Source organism: Monodelphis domestica, chromosome 5 (genome assembly GCF_027887165.1).
Source record: "Monodelphis domestica isolate mMonDom1 chromosome 5, mMonDom1.pri, whole genome shotgun sequence".
NCBI classification, from domain to species: Eukaryota; Metazoa; Chordata; class Mammalia; order Didelphimorphia; family Didelphidae; genus Monodelphis; species Monodelphis domestica.
Genome location: NC_077231.1, coordinates 287,082,749 through 287,098,952, shown reverse-complemented (window position 1 = coordinate 287,098,952; position 16,204 = coordinate 287,082,749). Strand labels below are relative to the sequence as shown.

Here is a 16,204-nt window from a genome sequence, read left to right as displayed (position 1 = left end):
AATAATATGGAAATGGGTTTTGGGTGGTAATACATGAAGGGGGAGGGAAGAGGGGAGGGAGAGAACAAGAATCATGTAACCATGGGAAAAATTTTTAAAATAAAAATAAAGCATAAGATTCATACAAAAAGGACACCCTTCCCTTACCCCCATTTTTTTTTCTAACCAACCTCCCTATCTCATTAGTTCTCTGTAGCTGTCAAATAGAGTCCAATAGTCTTTAAGTTGAGGAGTATACAAGCTCCCACATTTAGCAGATGGCTGGTCACACTTATGGGGATCACACTTATGACTTGGAGAAAAGAGAGAGCAGAGAACACGGAGTCCACCACTTCATGATTTGGGCAGATACAGTCCTATGTGCTACAGCAATGACCAAGGCCAAAACATTCAGGCTGGTGTACTCACTGCTCCCTCAATCCCATACTGGTATGGGTATTGTACCCCCCAGAAACTCAGCCAAACTGTAAGCAGGGAAATTCCATTGCTCCCTTACACCCTCTGACTCCCAACCCAAAACATCTGACCTTGAGGATCACCCTCCTTTGATTGCCCCATTGATTTGAGATGGTCAAAGACACACCATCTGTCCTCCAAATCACAAAACCCACTCCCATGCCTTTGGGCAAACCTCCTCCCCAGCCCCTTGCTCCAGAGTCATGTCCTCATTGTTGTAGAGTATAAAATTCCCAAAATTGATGTCTTCTGGGGGGACAGTTTTCCATCCATGCTGTCCTCCCAAGGAGCAGCTTTCCACCCATGCTGTTCCACCTAGGAGGCAGGCTGCCATCTATGCTGCCCTCCTGGCCACATTCAACATTACCTTCCAAATTAATACATTTCTCTTTTTATTTTTAAGCCAAGTTTCAGAGTCTTTCATTCTTGCAAAAAGTATCCTTCCTGAACCCCAGGGGTTCACCTTTGCACCCCACAACAATACTTTTGAAATTTACAGTATTGATCAATGGGGGCTGAAAGCAGGTCCAGTCCTATGGCTCAGCCTGGTTAGGGGATGCTCAGGTCTGTTTCTGTCACTTTGTTTCCATCTATACACTTTGGTCCCAGTCATTGAGGAAGTCATATCATCTTCCCATGTAGGAGCTCTTTTGTATTGATGAGACACTATGGCATGCTGGGAGCTAAGATAGCAGAGTAAGGGATCCTCAGATTACACAAACCCTCTAAGTACACAAAAATAGAAAATTAAGTGTCTCAAAACAAAGGGAAGCTGGAGGGACAGGCTTCACTGGGGTGAGAAAGGAGCATAATTTATGGGGAAATGCAAGATAGGAAGGAAAAGGACTTCAAGAGTAATCAGACCAGTGGGAAATAATGACTTGAAATCTTAAGAATTGAAAGAAACTCATTGTTAATCTAGTCCAATCACTATCCAAAGCATGAATTCTATCAACAACATAATCCAATAAATAATCATCCATGACTCTTAAAGACTTCCATTGAAGGGGAATGCAATATTTGCCAACAGGATCTATTTGAAATTCATGTAGCTATAACTGTTGGGAAGTTTTTTCTTATATTGAGCTAAAAAGTCCCTCTCTTATTAACTTCTCTAGATCTTAGGCTAATCCTTATAAGCCAAGCAGAACAAACTTCAAATCATAGGATTATGAGTTTGGACTCAGAACAAAACTTAGAGGCCATCTAGTCCAATTTCCTTATATTTCAGATAAAGAAACTGAGGTCCAGAGAGGTTATAATGATTTTCTCAAGATCATGCAGGCTGTGACAGCCAGAATTTGCCGTCAGGGCCTATGACTCCAAATCTAAAATTCTTTCCATTGTACTATTCTATCCTCAAAAAAAAAAGTAGATGTCATAGAGTAGGGTCAGTACGATATCTTATCCTTATCCAGGGAAGTGCTAGCCTTCTCTTCTTTCAAATCAATCTTTGGAATATTCAGATGCTATTATATTTGACCTCATCTCCAGATCTACTTTCTTGTAATGGTTAGGACCTTGAACTTGGAGTCAAGAACATCTCAGCTTTAAGCTCACCTCAAAGTGTAACTATACAATTGAGACTAAGGAAGTCATTTGATTCTCTAATCTTCATTTTTCTTATCTAGAAAATCAGGAGATTGGTCTTGATGATCTCTAAGAACTCTTCCAGATTTACATCTATGATCCTATAATCTTAAAGATTTCCGGTTTCTTTAGTCGGTCCTTGTATGGCATGGTTTCAGTCCCCTTGCCATCATGAGTCACCATCCTATTCCTCTTCTAAAATGTATCACTTAGAAGGGAGTTACAGTACCCTGAATGTATTAGGACCTGGGTAGAGTGTAATAGGGCTATTGTCTCCCTTACTCTGGGCACTATATTTCTTTGACTGCAGCCCAAGATGGCATTCACTTTGGGGAGCTGCTATAAGCCATCAGTGATTCTTTAAGGAGCTTGTAGTTCATAGAAATACTTAAATTACTTTTCCATGAATTGCTATCCATCAAATCTCTCCAATCTTGTATTAATACAATTCTTTATTTTTTTAAAACTGATGCAGAGCTTTATATTTATCCCTGTTCAATTTGGTCTTCTTACCTCATTTCAATCCTTTTGGACTCTAACTCTGTCATCTACCTCCCCTCTCAGTTTCTGGTTATGTAAATTTTATTCTTAGGCTTCTCAGCTTTCATTCAGGTCAATGATTATTGTTGCTTGTTCCTCGTTTTTTTAAAGGACCAATGACATTACCAATGTTTTGACTTTCAAGTAAATTGAATTTAAGTGAGGCAGAGATGCATAAAGTTATCAGCTTCATCCTCCCTTCCAAAGTCATTGAAGTCCAATGGCAAGACAAAATTCAGGATGACTGATGATGGCCTGGGATGCATCTTGATGTCTGACCAAGCTCTAAGTGCTCCATGGCTTCAGCTGCCTTCATGGCCACTGGAACAAATTGTTCTCATCTGCCCATTCTACCAGGAGAAATCTTTACATGTTTGGAGTAGACACACACACACACACACACACACACACACACACACACTCACTCACCTATGGGTTTGAGGCCCTTTAGTTACTCTTAATCTGATTTAGCCTAGACCATTTACCAGTGTGTAGCCACTGCATATGTTTCTTGGAGCCATAAATGAGAGTTGGGTGAGTGATGGACCTCAAAGATGGATGAACAGCTCTGAAAAGAGCTCAGCAAACTCTCATAAAAGAGGTGCTAATCCTCCCTAAATACCCCATACATTCCTTGTGTCAATGATTAAAATAATAAGAAATAAAATAATAAATTAAAATTAAAAAAATAAAAGCTTTCCACTAAAGACTCTTTCCCCACCTAACCAGACCAATCTGAAATTCACCTAAATGGTGAATTTAGTGGCTTAATGAGATACAGACAAACTATTTCCATGGATTTGAAATGTCAAAAAAGGGAATGAGGATAATTTGGTATGACTGGTTCTTAATGAACTCATGCTGGTTTTTAGTGATCAACTCCTCCCTTTTGAAGCACTTACAAATCATCCCTAATAGTGTATGTAAGATCTCTGAGGAAAGAGATTGTTACATGCAGAAATCCAGAATTCAGCAGTGTGCCAACAGATGATTAATCTGCTTGTCAGTTGATCTACTCTGGAATCCATTCAAAGTTTATTGGTTGAAGTCCAATTTGCATAGGAAGGAAATAAAGAATTTTGTAAGCATATAACTCCTTAGATTGAATCTGGGTCAGAATACAGTTGAGTCAGGACAAACTGGAAGATAAAAGAGAAGTTCAAAGCCTCAGTAGGAGGAACCAGGATAGTCATCCTGACTGCCAAGCTAAGTTTGGTGGGTACAGGAAGAAAAAAGGTCAAGTAGTACATAAGCTTGGTGGAGGTCAGGAAATACAAGTCAGTATCTAGAGACTAGCTAGGAACAAGGTTTTAGACAGAAGCAGAATCTAAGAATAAAAATCAGAGTTTGAGGGTCAAATCAGCCAGAAGAAAATAGGCAGAAAATGAATTAGTCTAATGGAAGGATAAGACCCAAAGAAATATAAAAATAACCAAAAAAAGTTGAAATCTTGCACCCAAAAATTCATTCCCAAGGGTCCTATCTTCAATGGGATTTGAGTAGGTTCTCCTCTGTAGGAGAAAAAGCCAGAAATGCAAGAATAGTAGAAAGAAGATAGCTTCTGGATAAAGTGAACACAAGAAAAGCTGAGCCAATATGGAGAGATGGTCATGCCACTGGGTAAATGAAATTCCAGAGTCACATGAAGAGCTACAGGAGCATCAAAAACTGTGAATACTGGATCAAGATAGCTATGGGATGGAGGCAGCTAGATGATTCATTGGATAGAGAGCCAGGCCTGGAGACAAGAGGTCCTGGGTTCAAATTTGACCTCAGATACTACTCATTGTGTGATGTGACCCTAGGCAAGTCATTTAACCCCCATTGACTAGCCCTTACTACTCCACAATATTGATCCTAAGATGGAAGATAAGGGCTGGGGGAAAAAGATAAATACAGGACCACATGAAGAAAAGGCAGACAGACTCAGAGGAATGCTGGTGCCAATAGAAATTCAAGAAGAGGACAAGAAGAAATTCAGGGAAAGGACACTTTCTTTCAAAATCCAAATTCATTGTGGGTAGAAGTCATGTCATTAGACTGGATAAAAATTCAATGAAATGAAATTATTTTAACTGGAAAATAAATGGGTTAAATTTTGCTACAAAAATAAAATAAATAAAAGGAAGGTTTCAATCAGGTGGAAATTGGAGGAGAAATAATATGGGAATGGGTAGAGAATAGAAGGACCTGTTATGTTGTGGTCCATTAGGTCCGAAGAGTTGGACATGTCTAAATGACTGAACAACAACAATAAAGAGATCTTCTGCTTCTCTTAGTTCATATCCCAATAGATTTTACTCACATCATTTGCCTTATTTGAAATGTACCTGATTCTTTCCACATCCAAGACCTTATTTTCTATGTTTGAGCCCCCAGCATAAGAGCCCCCAGCAATATGGTATCAGCCTTTGGTCATTTCTAGCCCTCTTTAAGCCTATAGTGTCACTATATTAAATATCCAAAGAGGGAGTGCAAAAACTGGATTGCCCACCAGATGTCACTCTACTTGAGCCATCATATCAACCAGGTCATTTAATAGCTTACTGGGAGGTGCTTAAGCATCCTCTCCAACCAGGCTAAAGTACCCCCAATGTCCACCAGAGGACACTCAGCCTGAACATGCTAAACCTGCTCCTTCCAATCCCCTGCTCAGTAATTCCGTTTCTGAATTTTTGTACTTCAAAAATAGCTGCCTCAACTTGCAGCTTCCCACTGCACCTGGGACTTCCTCCTCCTAGATAAGCCCACCATTTTTACAGACTATTCACCAGGAAATATCCTTCTGCAAGGTGTGCCCCTCTTCCTTCTTCCTGGAGACTCCATTTTGCAGAGGGATCTAAAATGGCCAGACATTCTTCCCCTCTCAACCCCATTCTTGATTTTACACTCTTCAAAATTATGTCTCTGCCTGGGAAACCTTTACCCCCTTCTCAATCCACTTTTCCAGCTCCCTTTTAAGTTCCTGTTCTCTTTCCTCCTTTAGAATATAATCAATCAATAATCCAGCATCAATAAACATTTAATGAGAACCTGCTATGTGCCAAGCACAGTGCTAAACTCCTTGAGGACAGGGACTTTATTCTTGCTTTGTATTGTTAAACTCTGGACCTGGTGCATAAAAAGACCTTCTTAAATGCTTGTTTCCTTCTTTCCTTCACCAAGAAGCCCAAGTGGAAAGTAACTGTTAACCCCTTACTGACCCGGCATGAATTTAAGGAATGAAATATTGCTTAAAATATTTTTTAAAATGAAATCTACTATCCAAATCTAGATTAGAGCCCCTAATCTTACTGAGGATTCCTCTCTCCTTCTCCCTCCCTCCCCCTCTCCCTGTCCTTCTCTCTCTCTCTCTCTCTCTCTCTCTCTCTCTCTCTCTCTCCCTCTATGATCCCATAGTTTATTGTACATAAAATGAAAAAGAAATCAGACCAAACACTTCCAAGTGGTCCCCAGTCACCTATTCTGGAAATCTGAAAGGCACAATATAGGGAAGAAGAGGGGAAATGTCATGATATCATGATATTAACATTTGCTCCCATGTGAAAGTGGAGGAGAAATCACTCTCCTAGGCTGGGATCGTCAGGAACTGCTCTGGTTTTCTTTCTCTCCAGTAATTATTTGGATGTAGGGGGAGATATGAAAAGGCTGGTAATAAGAAAAGAGTAACACAGATTCACAGAGCCCAAAAAGAATGGAAGGAAACTTATAGTTCAGTACAGATATGGTTGAAGTAAAGATTAAGGGTTTTTATCTAGTAAGAACAATGCTTAAGAATTTAGATAAAATATAAAGGAATTACCTCCAGGCAATTTTAGCAAATTACTATTCCCCCTTACTATAGCTGCCAGCCATAAATTAATATGATTGTTGTGCTGATTTTATCTTGGTACTTTTACTGCAGTATGGAGGCTGAGGGTTTATGTGAATCAAAATACTGGACTGTTGATGGATATGCATAATAAAGACAGGAATGTGAAAAGAACACTGACCTTGCCAGTCCAGTTTACCTTTTTTTTTCCTGGCTCAAATTCATTTGTAACAAGACTATGAGGATCTTGGGGGGGTATCTATCAGCTGAGTGGCTCAGTGGATTGAGAGACAGGAGGTCCTGGGTTCAAGTATGGCCTCAGACAGTTCCCAGATGCGTGACCCTGGGCAAGTCACTTAACGCCCATTGCCTAGCCCTTACCACTCTTCTGCTTTTGAGCCAGTACACCGTACTGATTCCAAGATGGAAAGTAAGGGTATGGGGAAGAAAAAAAAAAGTGGATAGGAAAGGTTCTATAGTCCAAGTTAGTGTGGTGGATAGTGTCCTGGACGGGAGCCAAATTCCATCTCTGATTCTTATTACTTGTGTGATCTTTACTTCATTGGTCCTCAGTTTCCTCCTATGAAATGGAGTGTCTAAACTCAGTGACTTCTAAGGTATCTTTTGTTTCTAAACCTGAATCTATGAGCCTAGTTATCTATAACCAAAGGCTTTGATCTCAAACCTAGACCCAGAGGTCAAGAGAAATCCCCTAATCTTAGCCTGGGTACCCTCTGTCTGTCTTTTGTTAGTTGTATGTCTTAGCCATGACCAAAGAGCTACCATCCTGCCCTTATTCGGGTAGGGTTTAGTCCCTCTACTCTATCCAACAGAAGCCTTAGCAGGGGAGAGACCCCCAAACCCACTGAGAAGCTGACCCAAGAGAGATGCTGCTACACCAGGGAGAAGTAGCCTCAGGAGAGAGGCTGCTCTACCTAGTAAGAAGCAGATCCAGTAAGTCCAGTTGAGCAACATGCTTCAGGTCAAGAGAGTTCAGAGAGGAGTCAGCCTTTGAGCACCTGGATAGATAACATCATGAGAAGGTATGGTTCTGTTGAATTAGAGTTTGTCTAAGGGTGAGTTGTCCCTGCATATAGAGATAGAGATAGAGATAGAGATAGAGATAGAGATAGAGATAGAGATAGAGATAGAGATAGAGATAGAGATAGAGATAGAGATAGAGATAGAGATATATGGACCACATGATGGTTCTCTGGGCCATGTCCTCTGTGGTAGATGTGATTCTTGAGCATGCTCACTCTCTCCATTGTTGGTGTCTATATTTGTGGGACAGTGTGCCCTTTGGTTAAGGAGGAAGTATCCTATTGCAAAATATGTCTTCTTTGAATTAGTTTTGACGTGTGGATCTCTAGAGGGAAAAAAAAGTCATTGGGGGTCTCTCATGTGCTGTATCGTTTTGAGTGGATATGGACCCACAAAGAACCTGGAACCTGGAGTAGCCATCCTTTTTTCCCTAATTTGAAAGAGAGGAGGAGGAGGAGGATGGAAGAGGAAGAAGATGAGATGATGACGATCTGGGGGTATTAGTGGACTACAAGCTGAATATGAATTTTTTAAAAACCCTAATGCAGTCTGAACCCATATTAATAGACATACAGCCTAATACTACACAGTTCTCTTTATATCTCCACCCAATCATTTCACACCCGGAGTCCTATTCAGTTCTGAATGCCATATTTTCAAAAGGATATTGAAAAACTACAGAACATTCAGTGAAGAGCAACCAAGGCGGTGAAAGCCTTTGCTATCTTGTCACATGAGTGTGATCTGAAGTACCTGGAGATGTTTAGGTTGGAAAAGAGAACACTCAGCATGAACATGCTAACTCTTCAAGTATTTGAAGGATTTTTCCATGAGCACAAATGGAAGCAATGCTAGAAATGACAAAGCATGAATATTTAAGTTTAATGTAAAGAAAAACCATTTGAAATGCCTAAGATGGGCTATCATAAAAGGTTAGTGGGTTCTTCCTCACTTCAAGCAATGTCTGGCTAACCACGTAGGCATTTTGTTGAAAGAATCCCGCCAATGACCTCCGATCCTTTCCAACTCCAAGATTCTGTGATTAAAATGATGCAGAGAGGACGAACAAAAGGGGCTTTTGGACTGCTGGTCATCATCTCCCATTAGACTAACCACAAAGTGAGTCAAGAAGTCAAACGGAGACAATTTCTCTGCATAGGATTAATCTGATTCTTTCCAAAATGGATCTGTTGCTTTGGTAGCTTTCAATGGGGCATGCTTAACATGAAACTGAGGGACATTTGTGTCTCCAAGAATTGTCTTAGGAAGATGTGCCCAACTGGGTGAGTCATCAAAAGATGGGCAGCTCTTTCACTAAGGAATGAATATATAAATTCCTTGAGGGCATGTTTTGTTTCATTTCTTGCCTTTGTATTCTCAGTGCCTTGTATGTTGGGTTGGTTAGCGATTCCATTGTATGATATAGAGAACAGAACACTGAATTTGGTGAAGAAAGACCTGGGTTCGAATCTTGACTTTGTGGCTTACTAGGTCTGTAACCTGGGGCAGTCTCTGGAAGGGGTTGCACCAGATAATTTCTACAACTAGCTCTAAATCTTGTAATCAGTTGGGTATTCTGGGGAGCAATGTGAACCTTGTGTCGTTGGGGATGGAGAATGGGACCCAAAGTCGGAAGTGTGCTTCTCAGTTGTTTCTGTTAAGCTGCTATTCCACAGACTTGTTAAAAGCCCATTTTTCCCAGCCTTTTCTTACATTTTTAGAGTTAGCAGGGGAGTACAATGCAATGCATGTTCATATTCTAGGACATGGGTTCCATCACATTATTCAAATGATATTCTCAATGTGACCATCTGCCTTCACCAATTACAGGAAACAGTACCGCTGACTATGGAAAGCAGCAGACACTGGAGTACTGCAGGCTTCTGTCAGAGAGTGGGGATAAGTCACAAGCTTTCCTTTTCTGAAAGCAGAGACATCCAAATGACTTCCTAGGAAAGAAGGTAAAAGTAAGTAAAGCAGGTGCAACCTGAGAATTTTGCACCTGTTTTCTGATGGCAAGTTATGCCTCCTGGGAAGTGATTAAAAATAATTCATGGAGGAAACGGTTCTCGAAAAGCCGAGCTGATGTGCCAGGTGAGACCTGGTTGTGATGATGGATGAAGGTCCGAATTATGAATTTACAATGAAATGGAGCAGGGGTACGAAATCCACAGGGAAGTTTTGAACTACTTTTTAGGTCCTGCAGAGCTGTGGCATGACAGAACTTGGATCTGTGTTTCTGGGTTGTTGGGGGGTTTTTTGTTTTTTGTTTTTTTGGTCTTTTTGTCTTCTTTTTTCTGAATAGGGCAAGAGCAGAGCTAGAACTCATATCTCCTTCTAAAACACCTTAAAATCAAAGAATGCTAGAGCAGAAAGGAACCTGAGAGTTCATTTTTTTTTTTGTATAATGCCCTCATCCTAAAACAAGAGGAATGATTAAAGAACTGAAGGGAATAAAGTATCAAAAATCAATTAAAGGTTTTAATTTATCAACAAACATCTCCAGAGAGAAACAGTTATTTGTAAGCATCTGAAAATTGTAATATTAGGAAAGAGAAGAGTTGTTTGGGCTTATTCCAAAGAGAGTAACTAGTGGTAATCATAGGATATAAGAAGGCAAATGAAAATTAGGATGGATATTAGATTTTAATGATAAAGCTAAGAAATAATTGGGGCTTTATTCATTCTTATGTTAATTATGACCACTAAAAAGAAAATTACCCTTTATCTAACCTACTAGACAGCAAACACTCAGAGAACAGAAATTGTAAATTTGAAATCACTCTCCTCTATCCACAGGGTCTAACACAATGATCAGTACACAGTAGGTACTTAATAGATGTTTATTTAATTCATTCTAAGAAACTCAGTACATAACAACCTCTGGGGATCTGCCATTATTATTCTTTAAATAAAGATGATAAATGTTGGAGAAGATGTGGCAAAATTTAGACATTAATGCATTGCTGGTGGAGTTGTGAATTGATTCAACCATTCTGGAGGGCAATTTGGAACTATGCTCAAAGGGTGATAAAAGACTGTCTGCCCTTTAATCCAGCCATAGCACTGCTGGGTTTGTACTCCAAAGAGATAATAAGGAAAAAGACCTGTACAAGAATATTCATAGTTGCGCTCTTTGTGGTGGCAAAAAAATTGGAAAATGGGGGGATGCCCTTCAATTGAGGAATGGCTAAACAAACTGTGGTATATGCTGGTGATGGAATACTATTGTGCTCAAAGAAATAATAAAGTGTAGGAATTCTATGGAGACTGGAACAACCTCCAGGAAGTGATGCAGAGCGAACGGAGCAGAACCAGGAGAACATTATACACAGAGACGGATACACTGTGGTACAATCAAATGTAATGGACTTCTCTACTAGCAGCAATGCAGTGATCCAGGACAATTCTGAGGAACTTAATGAGAAAGAACACTATCCACATCCAGAGAAAGAATTTTGGGAGTAGAAATGCAGAAGAAAAAACAACTACTTGATCACATGGGTTGATGGGGATAGGATTGGGGATGCAGACTCTAAACAATCACCCTGGTGCAGATATTAAAAATATGGAAATAGGTCTTGATCAATGACACATGTAAAACCCAGTGGAATTGCACATCAGATACAGGAGGGGGATAGGGGAGGGGAGGGAAAGAACATGAGTCTTATAACTTTGGAAAAATATTCTAAATCATCTAATTAAATAAAATAAAAAATAAACAAACAAGTAAATAAATAAATATGATAGTCCCAAACATGTGAAGATGATTAAGGAACTTAAAGACAAATCCAGTATTTGGCATTGGCAATGTACTAGGTCTTCCAAGAATAAATCCTCTAGGATCTTCTAGTCTAAGTTAGCATAGCCCTTAAAACAACCTAATATTGCACCTATACCATAGTATAACTATTGTACAACTTTAAGGACAGTGGGGTGTACTGAATTTGGACTTGGAGGAACTGGGTTCAAATTGTAAAGATAATTTTAGTGTTTTGACTTAAATCTAAATAATTGGCCCCAGGGATGATTCCCAAATAATAAAATACCCAAGTCAGCTGGGAATTATGGAGATTTTAATTAATAGAGAGAGAAGGAATTAAGGAGAGAGAGAGAGAGAGAGAGAGAGAGAGAGAGAGAGAGAGAGAGAGAGAGAGAGAGAGAGAGAGAGAGAGAGGAGAGAGAGAGAGAGAGAGAGAATTAATTTGAAATACGGCCTTAGCCAAAGTGGCCTCCCTGAGGCTAAAGGAAAGGGAGTCAGTCTTACCACTCACCACGAGACCGTCTCCAAGGAAGCTCCAGTCCTCCACTGAACTCAATCTCCTGAACTGAGTTCCGAATCCAATCCTGAACTGACTTTTAGCCTCATTTTTAAGAGAATTTTCTCTTATCTTATGTCACCTCCCCTAAATTTTTATATCTACCAATCACAGTAGACGCTTTATCCAGGGCCGCCCATTCTTTAGTTCTCACCACTCTTTAGTTCTCACCTTCTCTGGTTAGATTATATCTTTTGAGTACATCACACTCCTTTGTTAAGCTTGCCTTTTGTGAGTTACTTGACCTTTTTGTGATTAATTTAACCTTTACAGGTACTTAACACCTTTTGGTATTAGATCTAAAAATAGACTTGGCTTAAAGTTCTAGCTTCACTATAAGGTAAGAGTTAAGTATCTTCATTGTTCAATCAGGAGTTTACAACTTTATCTTCCCCTAAAGTATGTCTAAGTATGGGTGGAGTAATGTAAAGTTCCCAAGACATTCCTGATTCTTGTTAGACCAAGTATCTCCATTGTTACAATAAGGAAATAACTATATCAAATCTTCTAAAGTACAGTCTGAGTAGTTTTTTTTTTTTAATTAAACCCTTACCTTCTGTCTTGGAGTCAATACTGTGTATTAGCTCCAAGGCAGGAGAGTGGTAAGGGCTAGGCAATGGGGGTCAAGTGACTTGCCCAGGGTCACCCAGCTAGGAAGTGGCTGAGGCCGGATTTGAACCTAGGACCTCCCGTCTCTAGGCCTGGTTCTCAATCCACTGAGCTACCCAGCTGCCCCCTCTGAGTAGTTTTTAAGATTCACAAAATCCTAGTTCTCCTCCTTCCTATACAGGAGGTGTGATGTACAAGATGTCAATCACTTCATCTCCATAGGCACTGACTTCCTCAAGATTTTGAAAGTCCTTCCCTCATAGTACTCATACTCCAAGAGACTGAAGACTTCTGGTGTTGACTGCAATAATTAGGAAATAGCCCCAAACAAGTAGAGATGGGGTGGTGGTAGTAGTGGTGTCCCTTTAGCCTAAGAGATACTGGGCAAGTCACTCAGCTTCTATCTGTCTACGTTTCATCAACTAAAGTTTTCTTCAACTATAAAATGGGAATAATAATAGCACCAAACTCCAGGGTTGTTGGGAGGATCAAATGAGATATCACTCAGGTACTTAGCACAGTGATTGGCACCAATTAGGAGCTTCATAAATCTTATATTTCCTTCCTTCCTTCCTTCCTTCCTTCCTTCCTTCCTTCCTTCCTTCCTTCCTTCCTTCCTTCCTTCCTTCCTTCCTTCCTTCCTTCCTTCCTTCCTTCCTTCCTTCCTTCCTTCCTTTATCAACCTGAAGGAAATCCAGGACTCAGAGGGTCATGGGGTATCTTATTTGATCTGAGTATCAACCCTGTAAGCTAAGTAGCTAGGTGCAAAGGATAAAGTATTGACCTTGGAATCAGGAAGATCAGGGTTGGAATCAAACCTCTGTCAGGCACAGTTTCCCCATCTGTGAAAGTAATGCACCCATCTCACAGGAGTATCATGAAGATTTGAGTCATTTGATTTCTCTGAGCCTCAGGTTTTTTTTGTCTGTAAAATGAAGGCAATACTAGCATCTACTTCACAGCAGTGAGAGTCTCCAAAGTAAAGTGCTTTGCAAACCTTACAATGCTTTATCAGTGCTCCCTATTGATATCAGGTGGAAAGTACAATTATTCTTAAGAAGTAAGAAACTCATGGAAATAAAATTACTTTTCCAGGCCACACAACTGGTAAGTGGTAGAGCTTGAAGTTGAATCCAGGTCTTCCTATTCCAACTCTAGGATCCTTTCTCGGATTCCCACATGTCCTTTGGAAAGACAAGATGGCTATTACAGGTCAGATAAACCAAGGGCAGCAGGGAATTTGAGGGGCCAGGGATCCCTGGCTAGAGTCTAAGCTATATTTAGCTGGTTGACCATCTTCCTGGAGGAGAGGGAAGAAAGCTCTTAACCAAGGTAACCAAGTGGAAAAGGTAAACTATCCCAAGAGCAAAAGCCACTCCTTAGAAGGTGGGAGATCAGATTGGAAGAGGGAAGAAGGGTTCCAACACCTTTCTGACCAAGAGCTCAAGTCCATGAAGGAAAGGCAAAGGGAGCAGTTTAGAACAGACAAGAAAAGGTTCAAGTAGAAGGTTGGGATGCTAAGTAAGGGAGGGCCCAGAGGCAATGGACACTGCAAGTACCTGCAGGTATTGACAGATTTCTAACCCATAATGTTATGACTCTTTCTAATCCTGTCAGTTGGCATTCCCATTCCAGTGTGAAATGATTAGCATCTCAGCTTCATTTAACCAATTAATATCCATTAGTTTTTACAAGGGAATATTTACTGCAAAAGCAAAGGAAGACCAGAGATTATAAAGTATTCCTTCTCAAATGTGTTGGAGGATGTGGATGGGGAGAGGAGTCATACTCTGGTCTGTCCCCTTAATCCATTTGCTACAAAGTATTGGCACCAATGTGGCACAGATGGCCTAAGAGATGAGGTATATTGTGCCACCCTTGAGCTGCAACAGGTAGGTTTTTTTTTTAACCTTTACATTCTGTTTTGGTAACAACTCTAAGACAAAAGGACAATGGTTAGGCAAATGGGGTTAAGTGACTTGCCCAGGGTCATACCGCTAGGAAATGTCTGAGACCAAATTTGAACCCAGGTCCTCTTGACTCCAGATCTGGCACTCCATGTACTGTGACACCTAGTTGCTTCAAGAAGGTTCTTTGATGGGCTCTAACTGCCACTTTACAAATGTTCAGCTTCCTGCAATTCCCAGCATGACCTCTAGCTTATGGTGCTTTCTATTCCAATCCTTTGCAGCACACAAGGTCATAGCCAACTCCTCAACTCCTCCACTTAAAGGCAAGACACAACAGAATAAAAAACAAAATCCCAGTTGCAGTGATAGAGCCAGGTGGGAAAATAAAGACCTGCCAGGAGGCTCACGACAGTCCTTGATTCCTCATTTTAAACACAACCAAGTTGGCTTGCTTTTGGCCAACTAGTATCTTTTGAATGCATACCAGTTCAATCTCAGGAGCCAATCCAAAGTTCAATCATTATCCCCTGCTTAGTGGACCAGAACTAGTGTCAGAACATCTGCACATGTTCATGAGTGCTCGACTCACCCAATCTCCTAGTACATAGAAATGGCTACAGAGCACATGGCTTAGTTTCAGTCATATTATAATAATGGTTAGAATTTATACTGTCATTTGCAAATATTACTTCATTTTCTCTGCATGACCTTGAGAGTAGGTGCTATGATTATTATCCTCTTTTTACGGATGAGCAAACTGAGGCAAGAAAATGGTAAAGTGACTTGTCCAGAGTCATACACTAAGTAAGTGTCTCAAGTCTGATTTGAACCCAAGACTCCATGACTCCAGGTCCAGAACTCTATCCACAGGTATTTATAAAACATAAACTAAATACAGCTCAGTAGCTACATCGTCTTTATAATCTGTGGAGTTTGCTGGGGCTTTTCTCTAACTTCAGATTGAATCCCTATTTAATTGATAATTAATTTATGAAATTGTGAAATGGGGGGAGACACACCCAGTTCTCTGGGTACTCACCAAGGAAAACCATGATTGGCATTGGGAAATGGGGCTGCTATCACACTTTAACAAGGGACAGAGATATTTGGTGAAAGGGTTACAAAGGCAGAAAATGGCATGGGAAGAGGATGGGGAGGAGGGGAAGGCAGAAAGTATTTCTCAGGTAACCATGAATTAGAAGTGGGGGCACATGGCGGCATGAGCCGGGGCAGAGGGAAGAGGGCTCAGGGGGCAGGAGTTGAGGTTTTTTTTTTTTATAAGTTTTCTAAGGAGAAAAGACCAATTCCTATCTCTGCCACCTTGAGGTTAGTTCATTAACATGTCCAAAGCATCTCAAAATTATTGGTAAAACTTCAGAGTCATCACCCCAATGTTATCAGCACCTCTCTGAAACCCTGCTAGTCTGCAACTGTGGAGGTCTGGAATTTGTCTGGGATTTACATATCCTGGGACCAAAACCATGACAAGCGGTGCCTCTTACCAGGATGGCTAATATATGATATGATTTTTAAATTATGGTGCTTTGATCTACTTTGTGCATCCCATCCAGGTTCCCCTTACTTCCTTCTATTGCCCCCTTTCTGTTGGCTACTCATAAACTGCCTAAACTGAGTAGAGGTGTGTATAAGTGGGTGGGGAGGTACTCAGGGGCACCAGAACAAAATACAAATTTAACATATTTTTTTTTAATTTAACAAATTTAACAAATTTAACCTATATTATACACATTTCTTATTGACCTTCCCTTTTAAGAGACAGAAAATGTGGTGGGCAGCTAGGTGATTCAGAAGATTGATAACCAGATCTAGAGAAAAAGGATCTTAGGTTCAAATCTAGGCTCAGGTACTTCCTAGCTATATGACCCTGGACAAGTCACTTAAGTCCCATTGCCTAGCCCTTACCA

The 16,204-nt window shown here is 40.4% G+C and overlaps 1 pseudogene; it reads right to left on the bottom strand.

Annotated features, from left to right (window-relative positions):
• Positions 1-1,819: 1,819 nt before the first annotated feature.
• Positions 1,820-1,908, bottom strand: LOC130454835 (U6atac minor spliceosomal RNA; annotated as a pseudogene).
• Positions 1,909-16,204: the final 14,296 nt, after the last annotated feature.